The sequence below is a fragment of the Rattus norvegicus genome, chromosome 3 (assembly GCF_036323735.1).
Source record: "Rattus norvegicus strain BN/NHsdMcwi chromosome 3, GRCr8, whole genome shotgun sequence".
NCBI classification, from domain to species: Eukaryota; Metazoa; Chordata; class Mammalia; order Rodentia; family Muridae; genus Rattus; species Rattus norvegicus.
The window spans coordinates 79,096,629-79,115,366 of record NC_086021.1 but is presented as its reverse complement, the minus strand read 5'-3'; the positions used below and the strand labels follow the sequence as shown (position 1 = coordinate 79,115,366).

Sequence of the window (18,738 nt, the reverse complement as noted above, 5' to 3'; positions counted from 1 at the left end):
TAAAGAATTAAAAATATGATTATCATTTGCTCTCTTAGGAATATCAGTGTGTCCCACAGAACCTCTCTCTGAACAGCTCTAGTCACCATTCTGCTTTGTGTACAAACTCCCAGCTTCCAGAAGGTGCTGGCCTTTCTTACTCACTGGGAGTAGAGAAACTATCAGATCCACTTCCCAGAACCTCCCCTCTCCTGCCCATACATTAACTTCTGTCTGGACCCATCTTTTTCCTACTACCAAGGAGGGAGGAGACCTTTTTTTCTGTCTAAGTTGGAGTCCTATGTTTCCATCTGCTTGGGGCCTTCTTCCTCTGAGCTCCAGGCCCTGCTAAGTCTCTCCTTCTCTCCTACTGACTCATTTGAAACTTGTTCAATCCAAGGCATTGCTCCTGTCTTAGAAACTCCAATGACCCTCTGGTGATACCCTGTTGCCTTCACTGCCAGCCTTGAAAAGGTTGTCTACTCCTGCCATAGCCAAATCTTCAGCTTTATTCCTTAGTCCACACTTGCACTGTGAAAGGCTCTCTGTAGGATTTGCCTTTGGCCATTTATTCCTTCCTATAGTGGAATTCCCTTGGTTTCCTACAACTCACAGTCTTTGTTTTTTTGTGGGTTTTTTTGTTTGTTTGTTTGTTTTTCTTTTTTTTCTTTATTAACTTGAGTATTTCTTATTTACATTTCGAATGTTATTCCCTTTCCCGGTTTCTGGGCCAACATCCCCCAACCCCTCCCCTCCCCTTCTAAATGGGTGTTCCCCTCCCCATCCTCCCCCCATTACCGCCCTCCCCCCCAACAATCACATTCCCTGGGGTTTCAGTCTTAGCAGGACCAAGGGCTTTCCCTTCCACTGGTGCTCTTACTAGGATATTCATTGCTACCTATGAGGTTGGAGCCCAGGGTCAGTCCATGTATAGTCTTTGGGTAGTGGCTTAGTCCCTGGAAGCTCTGGTTGGTTGGCATTGTTGTTCATATGGGGTCTCGAGCCCCTTCAAGCTCTTCCGGTCTTTTCTCTGATTCCTTCAACGCGGATCCCGTTCTCAGTTCAGTGGTTTGCTGCTGGCATTCGCCTATGTATTTGCTGTATTCTGGCTGTGTCTCTCAGGAGAGATCTACACCCGGTTCCTGTCTGCCTGCACTTCTTTGCTTCATCCATCTTGTCTAATTGGGTGGCTGTATATGTATGGGCCACATGTGGGGCAGGCTCTGAATGGGTGTTCCTTCTGTCTCTGTTTTAATCTTTGCCTCTCTATTCCCTGCCAAGGGTATTCTTGTTCCCCTTTTAAAGAAGGAGTGAAGCATTCGCATTTTGATCATCCGTCTTGAGTTTCATGGCATCAACCGCATGGTGCGGCAGATGCACGGGCTGCGCACGCTCAACATTGGACAGTGTGTGCGCATCACGGACAAGGGACTGGAGCTGATCGCTGAGCACCTGAGCCAGCTCACAGGCATAGACCTGTACCGCTGCACTAGGATCACCAAGCGTGGCCTGGAGCGCATCACGCAGCTGCCCTGCCTCAAGGTACTTAACCTGGGACTTTGGCAGACGACGGACAGTGAGAAGGTCAGGTGAGGGCGACAGTTCCAGTTCCCCTGCCCGGCCCTGTTCATCCCAGAACCACCACTATTCCCGCACCCTCATGCGCGCACTTACACGTTCAGGGCAGTGGCCGCGATGGGGCGATGACGCGAAGCCTGGGCTCTTTTCTCCTAGTCTGGCGCCCCTCCCCACTGCGTTTGGGGTTCTTCTGCTCCCTCTACCCACTCTCCTCTCCTTTCCCAGTGAGTGGAGAGATGGACCCTGCTGCTTCTCTGCCCACTCTTCTGCAGGGTATGGAGACTTTCAGCCACCGCCAACTGTATCCTGGGGCACTCACAGTCTTTGAAGCGCCCTCTTCTCCGGTGGCTTGTGAGCACTGGGAAGCTTTGCTCTGGTACCACCTTTGAGCATAGTCTATAAGTAACTGGGTGGTCTGAGAGACTACAAGCTGTTAATGCTGGTTACATAAACACTCACCTCACTGTTGCTTCAAATATTTAATGCATTCTTCTCACAGCTATTCATAGTTAACTTTGTTGCAAAATGGATTCAGGGTAAGTCTTCCAAACCAAGAACTCAGTGCTACATATTGCCTTTAACCCTCTATGAGGATTATTTAGTAATCTTTACAGCAGATGTGGGAATCTCATCTTATTTCTTTTTCCTATTTGGAATCCAAGGAAAAAGAAACTCTCCAGAGGTCACGGTGTTAGAAAGTAATAGCATGGGGATTCTGTAATGGTAAATTGTGCAGCTTGTGGCCACCAAACGTTAGCATGTTCTAGGGCATGACTTACAAAAGAACACTGGAAACAGGCTAGAAAAAAGGCGCTATCACTCAAAAGATCAATAAAAAGAGATAGTTTAAAACCCATGTCAAGAAAAGTAGCAACAAGGAGCTGGAGAGATGCTCAGATTAAGAACACTGGCTGCTCTTCCAGAGGACAGAGTTTGATTCCAAGCACCCACAGAACAGCACACAACTGTCCACAACTCCAGTTCCAGGAGATCCAGTGCTCTCTTTTGGACTCTGCAGCACTAGGCACACATTTGGTACACAGACATATATGTTACAAAACATTCCCACACATGTAAAAAGTAATAATAAGAACAACAACAATAATAAATTTAAAGTAGCGATGAGAAAGCATCCAGTGAGATGGAATACAGCTAAAATGTCCTGTACTCCTCTACACAGGCACAGGAGTGATGGAAGACTTAGGAGCCTGCAAGAAGTGTAGGTCAGGACAGTGAGAACTCAACCTTGAGCTTACAATCAGGCACTCGGGTAGGAGCTGCCAAGAGCAGCCCAGGAGGCTGTGTATATTAATCAGAGGCCAGATGGCTTCAGGCCACACGAGAGAAAGACCACAGGGAATTCTAGCAAGGGCACACAGGGCAGGGTCACAACAGGGAGACTAGGTTGTCCTTCCCTGCTGTAGTTGTGTTATTTGAGCTGAAATGTTTCTTGCAAAGAGGAGCTAAATGAAGCTGAAGCAAACCCCTTAAAAGATGGAGCATGGGCTGGAGAGATGGCTCAGTGGTTAAGAGCACTGACTGCTCTTCCAGAGGTCCTGAGTTCGATTCCCAGCAACCACATGGTGGCTTACAACCATCTGTAATGGGATCTGATGCCCTCTTCTGGTGTGTCTGAAGACAGCGACAGTGTACTCACATATAAATAAAATAAATAAATCTTAAAAAAACAAAGACAGAGTGCTTGTGCCACAGAAACATGGTAAGCATATGTAGAAGTTAGGTCTCATTCTTCTTCCCAGTCTCATGCTCCCAGAAATAAGACGTAGACTCAAAATATATTTACAGATACCTTAGCCATATAGCTAGGCTCTTCTCTGACTAGATTATAACTTAAATCACCCCATTTACTTTAATCTACGTTCTGCCATGTGGCTGATTACCTGTGCGCTCAGGTACAATGAGTCTCTCTTGTCACATTTCCCAGGCAAATCCCTGGTCTTGCTCTACCCAGAATTCTTTCTGCCTTCTCGATGTCCCACCTTCTAGTCTACCTTTCCCTTAGGCTATAGGTTTTTTAATTGACAGGTGATGTAGTCATACAATATACAAGATATTCTCTCTATAAGTTTAGTTTAGGAGACATGTTAAGACTGGGTTTAAGAGACAGGAGCCTGGGAGAGAGTGAAGTAAGACTCGGGGATAGAACAGACAGGTTTTAAGAAAAAGGCCATGGGCATGTCTTCTAGAGTGCTCTGTTTTTCTACCTTGAAGTGGCCAGACACAGTAAGCCTAGCAGACAACTATCCTAGACCTGTTTGGGGAAATAAAACTGCTGCTGTCGCTGCTTCTCCTCCTCTTCCTCCTCCTCCTCTTCCTCCTCCTCCTCCTCCTCCTCCTCTTCCCCCTCCTCACCCTCATCTTCTTCCCCCTTCTTTCTGAAAAAAAAATTACTGAAAAGAAGCAACTGAAGGGAGAGAGCATTTTGGCTTATGATTTGAGGTGGTACAGGCTGTCTGGCAGCATTTAAGGCAGTCGGCTACACTGTGTCTGTAGTTGGGAAGCAGACAGACAGACAGACAGACAGACAGACAGACAGACAGACAGACAGACAGAAGCTGTAGCTCAGCTCACCTCCTTTTATACAGGCCAGGACTTCAGCCATGGGATGGTGCTGTCCACACTCAGGATGTTTACCCTTGTCAGCTAAACCTTTCTAGAAATGCCCTCAAGATACACCCATAGCTGCTTCCCTGTCGATTTTAAACCCAGTCAAGCCAACAGTGAAAGGTAGACCATCACATAGCTCTTAATTTCTTTTTAATTTTTATATTTATGTATGTATGTACTTAGGTATTTATTGGTTATTTTTTTTTCCGGAGCTGGGGACCGAACCCAGGGCCTTGCGCTTCCTAGGCAAGCGCTCTACCTCGGAGCTAAATCCCCAACCCCTTACTTAGGTATTTATTAACTGGTTGTTTTGGTTTTTTGAGACAGATTCTCTCTACATAGTCTGGTTGCTCTGGAATTTACTATGTAGACCACACTGGCCTTGAACTCCCTCACTCCTTGCCTCATTATTGTTGGGGATAAAGGTGTCCACCTCTATACCTGTAGGATGATGTCATTATGCAGCAAGGCAGGTCCTGTCCATCATTGGCTGGAAAGGAAAAGTAGGCAGGAAAAAGTCTCGGAAGGAAAGAAGAGGAGGACGAGTGAGAAAAAAATCAAGATGGAGATGACGGAGGAAGATGATTCCGATCCAGGTGGTCTGGGTCAATTTTAGCTTGCCCAGGTGGGCAGTTTCTATCTTTATTAATTGACAGTGAATTTATTCTATGGATGGATTGTGGGTTACAATTTGTTGAGTCTTGATTTTACAAGGTGGATGGCTGGAAACAGAATTCCCTGCTGGCCAGGGCTGGCCAGGGTGACTGGCATTGGGAGCGGAGAGACCTCTGGGGCTAGGAGATAGCTAGGCTAACGTGACACACCGAAAGCAGCTGCCACTGAGACAAATTAATGTTAGTTCCATGTGGCCCTACAGTATCAGAACTAATGCCAGGGAGAGACCACCCGAGCCAGAGAGTCAAGGGGCCAGCATGAAGCAGTGATGTGTACTTTTAATTTTTACCGCAACATATACCTGGCTTAGTTTTTATTGCTAAGTTTAAAAAAATAGATTATTTCTGGGGTTGGGGATTTGGCTCAGTGGTAGAGCGCTTGCCTAGGAAGTGCAAGGCCCTGGGTTTGGTCCCCAGCTCCGAAAAAAAGAAATTAAAAAAAAAAAAATAGATTATTTCTAAGAAAAATGGTAGTAGGAAAGTAAATACTTTTGGGGTAGTAAGGGATCAAGTTAGTTTTATTGAAGATTAAAAGTGAATGAAGCTGAAGTGTTGAGTCTGACAGTCTGTCTTTGCCGCATTTTTAAACTATAACCCAGCGAAGCAGTCTACTGGGTCTAGCCTCAAGCATGTGCTTCGGCAACCTGTCATCACCATACCAAGCCCTTTGCAAGATACACACACAGCCACAGGCTAAATTCTGTCCCCACGTATGTGAGGCAGTGGCTGCTGGGAGAATTCTGGAATGACATCTGTATTTGTTTTCTGGGGCCATCATAAGGAAAGCACCACAACTGGGTGTCTGAAGCAACAGATACTGTTTCAAATTTATAGAGGCTAAAAGTGTAAAATTGGGACTGGAGAGATGTCTCTGGAGTTATGAACACTTGCTGCTTTTTCCAGAGGACCTGGGTTCTAACTTCCAAGTGCCTATTGCTCTGGTTCCAGAAGATCCCACACCCTCTTCTGGCTTCTGAGGGCACTGCATGCGTGATGCACAGACACGAACAAACACCCATACACACAAAATAAAAATAAACCTTTAAAAAGAAGTGAAATCACAGAACTGACTGAGGTAGCTCCTACTGAGGGCTGGACCTGGACCTGGTCAGCCTTGTGTTCACACCCTGTTACTCCTGTGTCCAGATTCTTCCTTATAGAACACACTTCCATGGACTCAGGCCCACCGTATTGATCTGTTTAAGTCAGTTGCTTTCTCGAGACTGTTCCCAAGTAGGAGCACATCTAGGGACTAGAGATGCGATTTAAGGGAACACGCCTCAGCTTCTAGCAGTATCTCTCACAGGCTTTGGTTCAATCAGTGCGTGCCAGACACTCCCTATATGTCTAAGAGGTCTTCAAGTAAGACTTAAGGGTCTCTCCTGTCTCTGTAAGTCAAAAATGAGGCCCTCCCTTCCTCCTCTTCTACCTTTTCCTCTTCCTCCTCTCCTCTTCCTCTTCCCCTCTTTTTTCTCCTCTTCCACCTCCTCCTTTTCTTCTTCCTTTTCCTCCTTTTCCTCCTCTTCCTCTTTTTCCTCCTCCTCCTCCTCTTCCTCCTCCTCCTCCTCCTCCCCCTCCTCCTTCTCCTCCTCCTCCTCCTATTTCCCTTGTCTAAACAGAGTTTCTCTTTACAGCCCTGCCCTGGAAATCTCTCTGTAGATCTTGCTGGCCTCGAGCTCAGAGACCTGCCTGCCTCTACCTCTGCCTCCCGAGTGTTGAGACTACAGGAGCGTGCTGCCCCCAGCCTTTTTGCTGCTCATTTGTTCGTCTGTTCAACCCTTTGTTTTGTTTCAGGCCTTCCCTTCTTAAGACAATCTCTTTTCTGACGTTCAGGTCACTACCACTCCTTGCGGTTTTCTGTCTCTCTCCATCTCCCAGGCAGACCTGAAGCCTAACCCTTCGTTCTTTCTTCTGTAGATATCCCCTTAGACAACTATCTCCAGTGCCTTTAGCTCCCACTCCACCGACCCAGGGGTGACCCAGCGTCTGGATCTCTTCTCTGGCTCCCCTTCCGTAAATCCAGACCCAGATATGCAACTGCCTGACGAATATCCCCACCTGCGTGTCACCCAGGCCACTTAGAGTTGTTATCTCCACAGGCCTCTCAGCTCACGAGACACATTCTGTGGAGGAAGACTGTGAAAAACTCCCACTGGGTATTAAGGCACTGGAGAAACTCCGAGTTAAGTGAAGCAGTTTATTTGACAGCTTTAAAGCCAGGCGTCACTGGGAACGGGGATGCTCTTACCATGCATGGAAAACAGTCTTGATAACAAAGGGCCCAGGGGCTGGAGAGACAGCTCAGCCGCTGAGAGCATTGGTTGATCTTCCGGAGGATACAGGTTCAATGCGCAGCACCACGTGAAGGCTCACTGAGCACCCTCCCCTTTGCCTCTGCCTCTTCCGATTGTCTCTATGTCTACATCCTGCTTGTTTTAAAGCTCACCAGGAACATGACCTTGTTTGCACACGAAATCAGCTTTACTGGTCAGGTTGTTAAGGGCAACGGCCCATTGTCTCAGCTATTCCTCCAGGTCATTCTGTTCCAGGCAGCAAGTGAAGTCAGGCTTGGCCATGGGCAGTACAGACAGTGCTTTAAGTGAACCGCTAAATAAATCAATAAAGCAGCATCTAATAATTAGGCTTTTTACCTTACAATATTCGAATGAGGCAAGCTACCCTTTTGTTATTTTCTACTCCAACCTTTTAGTTTGAGAGGGTGAGTTTGTTGGGGGAAGAACTAGATAACCAGCAGGGGATCTAGGGCTTTCTGTTTATCTGTAATTAGACGCAGATTGACTCAAAGATACTTTTATTTTATTTTATTTTAATGGGAGAGTCCTCAGTAAACACTGAGAGCAGCTCTAGCCTACGTTCCTGTCTCACTGAATTTTACTATTGATATAACTGGGACCTAACCTTGATTTCTTTATCTAACAAATCATAAACCCAAATCATGTTTCTATCCCCTCCCCCAAAATGCCTCTTGAATCTTCATGAACAGTCGAAGGGAGTGAATATCAGTCACGAGACTGAACATTTGGCTGCGGTTAGTGCCTTCATTCAGGCCATAGCTAGCACTCAGCTGCATGAACGTAATAATGGCTTCCTAAACAGATTCTTGCACTCCACATGCACATCTCTCTGCCCCAGCACAAAACTTGTCTTCTTCTGAGAAAAAGCATCATGCAGCCCAGGCTGGCCTCAAGATGGCTACACAACCAAGGATGGCTCTAAACTCCTGATTATTCTGCTTTCACTTCCCAAGGGCTGGGGTATAAATTTCCAGCTCACCTGACTAACACAGTAATTTTTAATCTATATCTTTTATTTATTTTTTAAAAAATATGTATTTATTATATATATATATGACTGTTCTATGTACACCTGCATGCCAGAAGAGGGCATCAGATCCCATTACAGATGGTTGTAAGCCACCATGTGGTTGCTGGGAATTGAACTCAGGACCTCTGGAAGAACAGTCAGTGCTCTTAACCTCTGAGCCATCTCTCCAGCCTCAATCTGTCTATATCTTAATGTATTATCTCCCTGCCTTCGAAGCAACCCCCTACTTCTCAAAGAAGATTCAGGCATTGTACCTTCCCTCTCAGAATCTCTCTCTCTCTCTCTCTCTCTCTCTCTCTCTCTCTCTCTCTCTCACACACACACACACACACACACACACACATTCTGTCTACACACAAACCTAAAGAGGGAATCAGATCCCATTACAGATGGTTGTGAGCCACCATGTGGGTGCTGGGAATTGAACTCATGACTTCTGGAAGAGCAGTCAGTGCTCTCAACTGCTGAGCCAACTCTCCAGCCCACCTGTTTTTGTTTTTGTTTTCCAACTTTTTATTTAGAAAACCAAATCCAGGTTCTGGTCCCCCCCCCACCCCAGTTTTCCTCCTCTACTCCAGCCATAATTTAAATAACTAAGAGACAGAGTGGGAGGGGACAGAACAGAAGGGAGGGTAGGAGAGAGAACAACCTCACTACAGTCGACTCAGGGCTCGCTTCTTGTCCGACTTTTTCTTGGCTGCCAGCTTTTTTTTTTTTTTTAAATTAAAAAAGACAACCTGTATTTCCTTAGAAGCGTTCAGAATGTCAGCAAAACAGCAGCAGTGTTTTTGCAATCGCAGAGTGGTGTTCAGTTAACAGAACGACAGTTACCTTTGTAGAAGCTGCATCAGAGACACCTGAAGATGGGAAAAAAAAAAAAAAACCAACCCAAAAATAAAACCAAAAGAAAAGAAACAAAAAGGAAAAAACAAAACCAAACTACTGTCCCCATATATAACTAGTTTGTGCTGTGCACCAACAAGAACCTGCTTTAAATTTCCATGCCAATTGACAACCCCCAGATTGTCCCAGGCAAGGTTAGTGGCTATGGAAAATACCGCCAGGACAGGGCTATCTAAGACATTCGTAGTGTGTTAACTATACAAAAAAGACACCGTACAGTTTAAAAATAAATTTTACACAGTCTTACATTTCAATTTTTTTTCTTTAAAAGGAGTGAATTGTGTACAGGCAGCAGGGGCGTGGGGGTTAAATGCTTTATAGACAGGAAAAAGCTGTGCTTATTCATCATCTTCTTCATTATCGTCTTCATCTTCATCTTCCTCATCTTCTTCATCCTCCTCGTCGTCTTCCTCTTTCTTCTTTTTCTTGCTCTTCTCAGCCTTGACCACCCCCTTTTTCGCTGCATCAGGTTTTCCTTTAGCTCTGTAGGCAGCAATATCCTTCTCGTACTTCTCCTTCAGCTTGGCGGCCTTCTCACAGGGCTGTTTGTCATCCGCGGCAGTGTTGTTCCACATCTCTCCTAGTTTCCTCGCAACATCACCAATGGATAAGCCAGGGTGCTCGCCTTTGATTTTTGGGCGGTACTCAGAACAGAGCAAGAAGAAGGCCGACGGAAGCCTCTTGGGGGCACTGGGGTCCCTGACCTTCTCTTTTGTCTCCCCTTTAGGGGAAATGTAGGTTTTCATTTCCCTTTCGTGACGAGCTTTTAAGCCTTTGCCATGTTTTCAAATTCCCCCTTTTCTTTAGCAGACATGGTCTTCCACCTCTCTGAACATTTCTTGGAGAACTCTAAGAAATTAACAAAAGCATCCGGGTGCTTCTTCTCGTGCTCCTCCCCTCCCAGCAGGAATATTCACAAAGAATGTATATGAGGACATTTTGCCTCTCGGCTTCTTAGGATCGCCTTTGCCCTTGTTTAGTTGATTTTCCTCCGTGAGACACAGAGTCGCCCAGTGCCGGTCAGGCTCCCACTTGCCCTGGTGCTGTCTCTGTCGGCTGCCAGCTTCTTATCTCGCTCACCTGCCGTGGGATTCTCAGCTCCTCCTAGGACCCCTGGGGTCATAGGGTCAGTGGAGGAGGCTGAAGCCCCACTGGACAGATCCTAGGTAGCCTCAGCCCTCCCGCTGCTGGTGCTATATACACCCCATGGATCTCTGTGAACAGGCCTAAGCAGGCCTGGGAAGCATACTCTTCGTAGTTCTCCAAAAGCAGGCGCCCTGCCTCCTCATTGAGTGCAGACTCTGGGTTAGGGTGGATCAACAGGCACTTGGTGGTCAGCAGCACATGTCGTATGCCCAACTCAGCAATCCAGTCCCTCTTGAGCACGTTGACACAGATCTCGCCATTGGGTCCCACATTTGGATGGTCCCACATTTGGGTGGAAGATTTTAGTCAGGAAGTAGCCTTTGGGTGGGGAGGCTGGGAAGTCTTTCCCTAGTAGGAGCTTCATATGGAATAGACCTCCAGCATAGGAGATCCCCCTTCAGGGCCCACGACGGTAACCTGCAGGCCTGTGAGATCCTCCTCACTGGGGAAGACTTTAATGCCATCAGGTGGGTCTACCGTCAGTGTTGTCACCTCCTTGTAGGCGAATGATGTGGGAGGCAGATTCTCTACATTGGAGTTCATGACTTCAACAGGCCGGGGAGACCCACCCCCAGCCCCCTTCCTGCACTCCTCGGACCGCCAGCTGGGGCAGGGTGTGTGGCGGCCCAACTGCCATGGCCCTAGTGAGGACCCCCGAGGCCCTGCTCTGCTCCCCACTAACTCCGACACCCACTACAAAACATGTTACCTCTACCGGTCCGTACTGACCTACCACTCTGTTTTCACTGGTGCACTCTGAGGTTTAGCCAGAGCTGTTTACGCCTCATGAAGACAACCAGTCACTGTGTACATTGCTGGCTGCTACTGAGAGGCTCTCTACTTAGAAGTCACTCTCTCCAGACGGGTTTCCTCAACTAAGTTCCATGTGTGTTGGCACAGATTTTGCATTGTACTTCTCCAGGAGTAAGCTTTTGTTTTTTAATACAAAGACTGGGGTAGACTTGTAGAATCATTTGTTATAGATGACGGCCTTTTGAGACGAACCTGGAATCCTCTCTACATGTTCCCATATACCCTGCAACACATGCATTCATCGCATTATTTTAATCTTCTTCCCATTAGACTGTAAACGCTATGAAGGTATGGATTGTGTCTGGCAACTGTGTGTGATTGGTCTCTGTATTCGGGAGGTATGATATGCAGTATGTGCTCAGTGAATATTTATTGAATGGGATAAATGAATTCAGTCAGGATGTGAACGCATACACTGCTTTTGAAATAAGTTGCCTTTTAGTTCAGTGATGGGTGAGTCTATTTAATTCTATAGAGTGACTGTGAAAGCCCTATTTTTAGGAATTGAAATTCACTGGTTTCCAAAGCCGATTGAGGTAGATCATAGCTTCCCTGGGTGGCTTTTTCTGTTGGGAATGTTTGTTGCCTGACAGGCTGGCCCTCTGGAATCCAGAATCAGAGCAGTGGGTTCATGGTCGCCCTCTGCTCTCACCTCTCTGCCACAGACCAGGAATCAGGAGACACAGAGCTTTCTCCTCAGGAGTTTTTAACATCCCGTGCTATGTTCTCTCTGCCCCAGGGAGACTTCCTTCCTAGGAGCTAAGGTTCAAAGGCAGATGCCCCTTCCACTCAAGCATCGCTCTCTCACAGTAAGAGTCATTTTCATCATCGAGTTCATTACTGAGTCATTCCCCAAGTGAAAACTAGACCAAACTGAACTTGACTGAACTAAATTAAACTAAACTTCACATCCTTTCTAGGCATGGTAGCACGTACCTTAAATCCCAGCATCCAAGAGGCAGAGGCTGATCTCTCTCTGAGTTCAAGGCTGGCCTGGTCTACAGAGTGAATTCTAGGACATCCAGAATTATGTAGAGGAAAAAATGTCTCATAAAAACAAAAAAACAAAGCAAACAACAAAAGAAAAGGGGGGGGGAGAAAAGGAAGGAAGGAAGGAGGGAGGGAGGGAGGGAGGGAGACTCATAGCTTAGGTCACTGAGCACAAAGCAGTTGTTCCAACTAGGAATGGTTTTTCCCACTTACAGGATATTTATTGTGCAGTATCTGGAGACACTTTTTGGCTATCACACCCGACTGTTTGTTTATTGTCATATACTAGACAGGGGTCAAGGATGCCACTAAACGAAATTAGAATGTAATGCTCTGGACAGCTTCCCACTCCTGAGTGTGCAGGCCCTTGGTGCTGAGCTTGAGGAGTGGGTGGTTCCCCTGGGTCCTTCTTTGTTTTAACTCCATTCAATATGAACAGGGGTTGCTGGGAACAGTAGTAAGGAGTTGGATCAAAGCCACACTTTAAAGTCAGCTTGCAAAGAAGGCACCTTAATTTATTCTTTGGAGACTTTTAATAGTGCAAGAAGAGTGAAATTGCTTAAGCAATAGAAAAGTTGCTGTCATTAGAACTAAAGCAACCTCTTGCCTTGTTCCCCACCCCGCCCCTTTCTCTGCAGTGTTCACTGTTGAACCCAGGGTTTTGTATGTTCTAGGCAAATGCTTCACCCTCAGGCTACATCTCCAACCCTCTCTTACATTTTTTGACTAGGATTGAATATAGTGCCAAAACTTCCTCCATGAGGCTTCTCTTACTAGCTGGCCCACTTCCCAGGACCTCCCCTTGCCCTGTTAGTAGAATAAGCTGCGTGTGTTTCCATCAGATGTTGATTACATCTAGGGCATGCTGATGCCAATGAAGATTCAGAGTGGGGATGGGCCAACGGTAGACTCTTCCTTGAAGTTCATGCTAAGTAAAGAGGATCCATTCTTGAAAAAATACTTCCTGGTACAACTGAATAAACACCCAGTGGGGAAAGAGAAAGGGCAAAGGAATAAGTACGGTTTTGCTCTGTAATTGTTGTACAAATGTTAATGGGTAATAACAAGTCAAAAGAATTGTGTTGAAACTGAGAATCGCTAATATTATTGCCTCTTAAGTCATAGGTTCACTGTGTCTGTTAGTCTTCACTGTCAACTTGACTAGCTTTAGAATTAACCAGAAGATGGTGAGGAACTTCTCTGTATGTGTGTATAAGGGCGTTTTCAGAGAGTGAGAGGCAAGACCTACCATGTGTGTGAATGACACCGTGTGTATGCTAGGGGTGTGGAAAACTAACTAAGTGCTAGTTTTGCCCTTTTCCTGCCCCCCCTTCACTGTCATGAGAGCAGCCCCCACCACACACCATTAGCTGAGCCGCTCCACCTTCCTTCCCAACCATGGCCGACTGAAACCCTCTAAGCTATGAGTCGCAATGTTTTCTCCCTTATGTCAGCTTTGTCATTTCTATCACTGAAGTAAAATCAACTAATGCATTCACATTTCCGGAAGTGGGGTCCCTGACACAAGTCAACGCTGTCCAAGATTTATTCGTATGTGTTCTCATGAGTTTATATGAACCAAGTGCATGAGGTTGCCTATGGAGACCAGAGTGGAGTCCCAGACAATTGTGAGTTGGCTGACATGGATGCTGGGAACTGAAGCCAGGGCCTCTGAAGGAGCAGTATGCCCTCTTCACACCTGGGCCATTGCTTCATCCCTGAATCAAAATTCTTTTATTTCTGTTTTGAGAACGTAAGAACTAATTTTAGAATATCTCCTTGCTACATGGGTCAAGAAGGTAGTAACATCAGAAAGAATATAGCTAGACTATAAGCAGGTTACCATAGAATAATCATGAGTGGCCAATACAAGATTTGGATCACTTGGAAACTTCGTGTCATTGGGGGATTGTTTCTGCCAATTAAAATTCCTAGCACACAGTAGGAGATAACAATTACATTAATTGAACAACCATCATCATATGGTAAGAGGTTACTGTAAAGAGGCTAAAGTGTTAACTGTTTTCCAAATTAACCAACTTTTTAAGATTTTAGAAGTTTTGCTGGCTTCTATATTTTCAGATGCTTTGTGTATTTGGTTAACAGAAGCTCTTTTTAACTCCGAGTATTGCAGGAAGGATTCTTTTCAGAGTACTTGACTTCTTTACTTCCTAGATGGCAAACTATTTTAAACAATCCTTGAAGCAAACACTGGGAGCATTCCATAACAGAAAGCAAGCTTCCTGCCTGCTGCCATTTGATGTAGTAGTTATAGGACTTATAGTCCTGGCTTGTGTCTTAGAGGACACAGACTCTGAATCAGATCTCGTATACAGTTGAAGGGCACACCTAGAATTTGAAACAAAGACATTTGAGAAATACCTTCAGGTTGAGGTGTTCTAGGAAGTTCCATAATACAAAGAGCCTGTAGGCAGAAAGCTACCAGAGTCCTGACACCACCCTCCCACAACCAAGCCACACTGATGTCCCCTCCAGTCATTTCTGGGCAGTGCCTCCTCTTGGTATTTCTGCTTAGTTATCAACTGGTCATAGCAGGCGCCAAGGCACCAAGGCTGGGTGTGTCCAGGCTCCCCAGGGACAGAGAAAGCTGTTCTCTGTCCCTTTGAGATTCTAGAGAGGAAAGGAGGCCTTTCTCCACCAGATCTCACCAAACAGAAAGAAGGCTTGGGTGCTGAGTAGCCAAAGAAACCAAGAAGCATCTGGTCCTGGAGAAGCCAGTAAAATTAAACTGTTACAGTATGAGCTGGGTCCCAAGGGTCCGGGGCTGCTTCCCAGCCAGACGTGGCCTGAAAATGAAGGAAACTTCATGATCCCGATGGGATCTTACAATGTTTGTTTACCTTGCTGGGCAAGGTGGAGCTGGAAGACACCTTGTAGAGAGCTCTTAAAAGTCACACCTAACTGAGAGGAAGTAGAAAATAACTGTAAGGACCCCAAAGCTGGCTCGGAGGAGCCTCCGTGTGGCTGTGAATATGAACGTAGCCTGTGATAGTTTGGCCTCTGGGTCCACCTGCTGGTGCGCTTTTCTTTCACTGCTGATCATGACGCTGCCTTCCTGCAGCGGGGCCAGTGCCACACAGCTCAGGATGTAAAGCCAAAGTGGGTTCTCTGAAAGAACCGAAGAGGGAGTGGTTGGTGAAGAGGGCAAGTCTCTGTGGGGCCAGGTGAGATCGAGGGAGCTCAGTAAATGTGTTTTCGTTTCTGAGGACACAGAAGATGCCTCCAGCCCCGCCCGGGAGCCGGGGTAAAGAATTTCTATAGTTCTGAGGCTGGCTGCACAACTGATATCATGGTTGTCACTTCACCACTACGTCAGGTCAAGGCAGCTTTAGAGGTGACTGCTAGAACTGCAGTCCAGCAAGACCTGTGTTAGATCCACGTCCCACCACGCCTCCCTTACATCCCCCAAGCCCCATATGTGCGTGCGTGCGTGCGTGCGTGCATACGTGTAACAGTCTACTACTGATTTACATCTCTCTTCAGGGTCACATTGCCGCACACAGCTGCCTAGGCAGGCCTGCTGACGTTGCTTGCACCGTCGCAGTCTCTGTGCCTAAGGCTTACATGTACTGTCCAGTCAGCTCAATTTAATCTCTAATTCCTAATGTCTCATGCTTCTCCAGCTCCGAGGACCGGCACTTCCCCCATCTGCCAATTTAGATGGCGCATTTGAGCTTCCTCCGGCCACAGTCAAATCCTGGAGAGAGATATACTGGGGATGATGTCACACTTGTTGCTAAACTGCACGCAGCAACCCTCAGGGGTCCCCATGGCTCAAGGTCAGATCACCTCGGCTGACAATATATGGACTGGCCCACGATGTGAGGGATCCTGGGGAGATCCTTGGGGAGAGGAAAACCAGGACTGCTGTGGCTAAGGATGCTGGCTGGGCTTAGTCACCTCTATTCAGAGGGACAAAGCGAGCCCAAAACAACTTCAGAAATTCAGCCTAGCTTGTTATTGTTCTTAAATATTGGCTTAATTAAATCCAGGAAATGCACACACACACACACACACTTGAAGTGCAAAGCTCTGAGGAGTCTTAACACACGTGGAGACCTGTATGTATGTATGCTACATGTAAATGCAGGTCGTGAAGCAGCTAGAGCCAGTTCCAGCTTGGGTGTGTGAAGGGTGGAATGGTGGTACCCAAGGCAGCAATCATCACAGTCACCTGGAGGGCTTGTTAAAGCTGAGTGCTATCACTAGAGGATGTCAAGATGCTGGCTCAGGGACCATACTCACAATCAAGATCAGGGTAACCAGGAGTTAAGTTGCTCACATGTATATGGTACAAATAGCCAGGCAAGTGTTGTGGTGCCGGCTACTTGAGACAAGAAGATTGTCTGAGCCCAGGAGCTTGAGTCCAGACTTGGCACTATAGTGAGGCTTAATTTAGAAAGAAAAAAAATATAGTCATACAAAGGAGGAAAGCCCATTAACAGCACAATTTCAATTAAAATGAATTTAACAGACTTAGCCAGTGAACCTTTAAAATTGGCCTTCTAATCATATTTATTTCGATGACCCTAAAATGTTCAATATCTTTCTTACAATTACACACTGCTTTCTGAATCATATAAAAAGATTTCCAAGGTGACTGGCTCTTGATGCCTCTGTCTGGTCAAAGAAATGGAAAAGCTGTGTTTGAAGACATTAATAGCAGACGGTCAGTCACATGGCTAATAAACTGGTAAGCTAGGACTCAAACCCAGGCTCCTCCCAGTCAGCCTCCTGAAGTGCGCTTAGCTTCTGCCTCGGCATGCAGCCTTTCCAGGTTTCTGTCATCTAGAGATTTGATGAAGATGTCTTTTTTTTTTTTTTAAGAGGTTGGCCTTCAGCCTGGTGTATAGCTGAGTAATAAAGTACTTGCCTAGAATGCATGAAGCCCTGGATTCAGTCCCCAGTACAGAAAATAGAGACTGGCCTTTGTCCAGCACTTCCTGGCTCCCAAACCTTACACTTGGCAGTGGGTAAACAACATCTAAGACTGAGGAGGGGAAAAGGCTAGGCACGGGGTGAGTTCAGTTCCCAGTGCCAGCTATATGATTAAGCCACAAAGGGTTTATTGATTTGTATGCCGAGCATATAGGAGAAGTAGATGATGCTTCAGAGAATTTACAGAAAAGGATGTTGTGGCAAGGAGGTGGCATATGATTTGCCAGTAAAAGGTGAGGGAAAGTCTGCCTTTCAGAAAATTAAGGGACAGGGTGTGTCCCAGGGCAGACTACCTTTTGCTTTTGTTGGTTTTATCATGCCAGAGTGCTTGTGTGAATATGGAAACTTAAGGGCTCTTTGGAAAGTCGGTGGGATGGTGTTTTGCTGGGGCAAACACATGAAGGAACATTTAGCTGAAGTGGACACAGGTGAAAGGCTAAGGCAGACCCCTGAAGGAATATGTAGCAGACACAGGGGAAAAGATGTTCTGTCAAAGCAAGCACATGAAAGGACACGTGATGAAAGGTTCTTTGCTAACAGCACGCACATATCGGTCTGCCTTGTATTGACTGCACAATTGAGCTGCATTTGTCGAGACTCCATAGAGAGAGAAATGCACCCAAAAACCTCTGGTGGTGTGCTGCAGTTTCTTTCCGATTCTGTGGACTCCGGCTGATTGGCAGAGTGATGTCAACTGAGACAGATGCTCATGCTGAGGTGAGGCAAGACAAGTGCTGAGGCGAGACATGTGAAGGACACGTGATGTTTGGAGGGTGTAACTAGGACTCGATGAACAGTGATGGCGGTTGAGCTAGGCTTGCTTATAGACCTCGCAATGCTTGTGGGGCTCGTGTCTTCACTGATCTTTGTTTCCCTGAGAGAAGCACAGCTGAGAACTCTCCTGGTGTCCTTCTGGGTCCCTCCTGCTGAGGCCTGGCTGTCTCTGCTAGGTAGTGATTTGCGCTTGCTATCTGACTGAACTGAGCTGGACTGCTGGTGTATATGAAGTGTTTACGGGTGGATCGAGCTGCTGCTGCCTGCTAACCTGTAAGCTGAACTGCCCATTTCCAGACAACACAGATGGGAGTTGCTCCAAAGAATCTTTCTAAACAGGTCCACCCCCCACCATCCCCCTGTATCCTTTAAAAGGGACGTTAATGCCTTTAAGAGCCATCATTAAAAGTAGGTTTCGTTGCTTGTTTCGGCAGCACATATACTAAAGTTGGGATCACACAGAGAAGGTTAGCCTGGCCCCCGAGCAAGGATGGCTGGCACGCAAATTTGTATGGTACCCCATATTTTTAATAAATTGGATTTGCAAATGAAAAAAATAGGTTTTGAAAAAAATTAAAGATACAGGTTGACATCAAGTCTCCTCTTCTATTGCTGTCTAATTTAGCTTTTTATTTTATTTTATTTTATCTTGTATGGGTGTGGGTGTTTGCCTGCCTGTATGTCTGTACACCACTTCCATACCTGGTGCCTTTGGAGGCAAGAAGAAGGCATTTATTGGACCCTCTAGAAATGGAGTTAATATGGTTGTGAGTCAACATTGGGTGCAGGAATCTAACACTCTGGAAGAGAGCAGAGTGTGCTCATAATGGCCATCTCTGAAGCAGATCTTACTGAACAGAGCTTACTGGCGCTCACCAACTGTCCAGACTGGCTAGCAGAGCACCAATGGTCTGCCTGCTTCTCCATCCCACTGCCCCAGACTGTGCTG

At 46.3% G+C, this 18,738-nt stretch overlaps 1 non-coding gene and 1 pseudogene across 1 annotated transcript; one reads left to right on the top strand and one right to left on the bottom strand.

Moving 5' to 3' along the window:
- Window positions 1-8,857: 8,857 nt before the first annotated feature.
- Ube2s-ps4 (ubiquitin-conjugating enzyme E2S, pseudogene 4) lies at window positions 8,858-10,796 on the bottom strand (annotated as a pseudogene).
- Window positions 10,797-18,207: 7,411 nt separating this feature from the next.
- Rnu6-1136 (RNA, U6 small nuclear 1136) lies at window positions 18,208-18,318 on the top strand. Its single transcript, XR_005503020.1, has one exon. It is a non-coding gene; the product is annotated as a U6 spliceosomal RNA (small nuclear RNA).
- The last annotated feature ends 420 nt before the right edge of the window (window positions 18,319-18,738 follow it).